The 3,152-nt window shown below is 43.6% G+C and overlaps 1 non-coding gene across 1 annotated transcript; it reads right to left on the bottom strand.

The window, feature by feature from the left end:
- Positions 1-304: 304 nt before the first annotated feature.
- TRNAC-GCA (transfer RNA cysteine (anticodon GCA)) lies at positions 305-376 on the bottom strand. Its single transcript has one exon. It is a non-coding gene; the product is annotated as a tRNA-Cys (tRNA).
- Between the last annotated feature and the right edge of the window lie 2,776 nt (positions 377-3,152).

A 3,152-nucleotide genomic window follows, 5' to 3' on the forward strand; every position in this document is an offset into this window, starting at 1 on the left:
CTCAGGTAGACACAGCCACTAACTGCCATTGTCCCTGACTTTACCTGTGTCAGCTGAGGGTGCTATGCCTTGTGGGAGTGTGACAGGGTTGCCTATGTAGTCTTAGCCATAGGTTAGACAGGATTTTCTTGGGATGGTTTGGATAGGAATGACCCTGCCTCAGGCATGGGGATGGACTAGGAGACCTCCAAAGGTCTTTTCCAGCCGAACATTAGTTAGCAGTCATAAAATGGTAGGGTTGGAAGAAACTTCAATGGTCATCTGCTCCAAGTCCCCTTTCAAAAATGCTGCTTCTGAAAAAACAAGGGGGCACCTGGATTTGAACCAGGGACCTCTTGATCTGCAGTCAAATGCTCTACCACTGAGCTATACCCCCTTCATGCATTTACTATTACTCTGAGCATATAAACATGACTCACCAACCCCAAAAAACCCTGTAATGGTTACCTGTTTTCCTGGGTGTGTACGCATTCCTATGCTGTTAGCAATGAACCACACCTGATCTGATGAAATTGCTTTTCTAAATGTCTGAATGGTTCTCTGAATACTGCCTTGACAATCCAAACACCTTCAGTGTAGAATCCAAGCTGGACATATTAGCTTTAATCCTGTTTCATTTATTCTGCCTAAATGACATCGGCAGCCATATGACTGCCATTTTGGCCACTTACAGAAAGGTTAAGAAGAGGAAGGAGGAGGGTGCACCTTCTGTCTCCATAGCCTGTAGTTAGGGCAACTGCCCAGGGGTCCTGGATGCCCACACACACAGAAGGAGCTTGACCTTGTGTCTCAGCACAGGTTTGTAACAGGGAATCCTGCCCTGCTGCTGACAGTATAAGGAATTAGGGACTGTGCTTTTAAGGGAAGCTCCTGGGAGCTGGAAGAGGCAGCCTGTGATCTAGTTATTCCTTAGGCCTAGGGTGAATCCTGTTACAAGGCTCAAAAACCATCAGCCACAGTCTATTCATTACCCAGACCACTGGCCAGCTCTCCTTTTGAACCTGACCCACTGGGAGTATTTATTGAGTATTCATTGGATAAACAGTACTAAAAAATGTGCCCCCCTCTGGGTTACAAACCAGATCTTGTGGTTCCTTCCACAGTAGCACCTATCTCACTGAGTAAGACACTTTCTGGCTTGCATACCTCCTCCTGTCCCCACATGTCTACCTCCTCTTGGGTCCCCAGTGGGCTATTTTTAAAGAGGATGGTTGGAAAAAGCTCTGAGTGAGGAGTATGTCAAGGGAGGGTGATGTGGTGCTACAGCACCTCCCTTTGCTACCAATTCACTTCCAAGAGCTGGGGTCTTGGCTCCCAGATGCATTCACAGTGAGCTCTACACCACCCCTGCACCCCTATTTTTCATCATCCTGAATCTGCTACTGCTCTGGGTAATACCTAACCTGTGGGCTGCTGGTTAGGTCACTATGGTAGGAGCCATGTAGGTTGAAAATTTCTCTGGGGGGCAGGGAGCCTAGAAATGAGGTTTCTTTAGTCACCAGGACATTGGGCTGTAAGGTGGGACAGTCCTCGTCTCATACCTAACACCTGCTAGTCACATCTTTGCTGTTACTAAGACTTTGGGATGTACCCAAACCATACATGCTTGCTGATCCTATTTCTCCATGCAACTGCCCAACCAGCATGAGGTCCAACTAAGCATGCTCCATGGGTACACATGGAGTTGATTTGGAAACCTTGTAAGTACTAAAGATGTGGTTAGGTGGCTGTGTACATGCCATAAAAGGAAAATATCCCAGTCTCTTACTGCAGAGCAGGCAACCTGTCTAATACTTTTCAGTGTCGACTGGACCAGAAGTACCTCGAACAAAGCTTTTCACATGCCATTTTAGTTGTTCTGCTTCCAATAACGACAACTTCCAGTAACAATGAATATGAATGAAGATCCTGATCTGTATGTGGGCTTGCTTGAACCCATCCAGAGTCCCATGGAAACATGGATTTGCTCATGTGGAGCACCGAAGTCATTGGCTTCCACATGGCACATATCAATAAATATAAAGCACAATTTTTGGTGGGCTGAAGTTCAAGTCATCAGTGGCTGTAGAAGAAAATGCATATCTACCCTACCTTCTGCCTGACTTCAGACTAACATGGCTTACTACCACTTCCCACATGTTACCAGGGGTCTTATTGCAAGACTAGTCCTACATGATGTAGATTCCCAGGCTACACCCTCCATTGTTTCATTGTTCTTTATAATACTTTTGCATTAATATAGCCCCTAACAGAGTAGGATCTCAACGAAAGCACTTTACAAATGTTAACTATATCCCATACCCCACTAAACAATAATTATAATTATGAAACTCACTGTACGGATGGTGGAAGCACAAGGCAGGAAGATTTTGTGATCCACACAGCCACACACAGAACAAGACAGTCAAAGTGCTACAGGCAGGGCCCAGAAATCCTTATTCTGAATGCCCAACTGCTACATGTCAGCCCATCTGTCACACTTCTCCTGAAAACCCTTCCAGCTCTGATAATATTATATTTAAATATAAATGGCTCCACAGCTTGTAACAACATCAGTTCTGTAAACTACTTCAGTCTCAAGTACTAACACTTATTTTACTGGCTAGCTGAATTATCGGGGAACAAATCTACTTTTATTTATGAAAAAAAAAATTCTAAGGGTAACTAGGTCACAGACTTAGCAATCCTTTATCAGACTTTGCCCCAAATGCCACAAGATCAGCAATGGAAAACCCGTAAGTTTGATTGCAAGCTCAAATATCTGAAGTACAAAAATTAACTGGAATCCTATAGGTCATATCTGATTATGCTAACCGAGGAAATGGCAAGATGAGAATACAGCTGGTAGTTTACTTCTGAACTGCCCTTTATGCAGCTCCAAGTTTAAAAAATGGCAAAAGCATGAATATACAACTTGTTCCTTACCTTAGTTTGCTGTGTGACCTCACACAGGTTTGTCACATAACAAAAGTTACGTTTTTCAGGCTTAATTAAATCAATTTGTTTCTAAGTAGCATTCTCTAAGAAAAGTTTGGATGTGTCCCTTTCGATCAATGCAGTCCTTGAGAAGGTGATTTTTGTTTAGAATTCGTATACACTCCCTGCTTGTATAATTGGTCAAGGATGGATGTTTCCTTGCAATGCAGATAATT

The sequence above is a fragment of the Alligator mississippiensis genome, chromosome 2, assembly GCF_030867095.1.
Source record: "Alligator mississippiensis isolate rAllMis1 chromosome 2, rAllMis1, whole genome shotgun sequence".
Classification (NCBI taxonomy): Eukaryota; Metazoa; Chordata; order Crocodylia; family Alligatoridae; genus Alligator; species Alligator mississippiensis.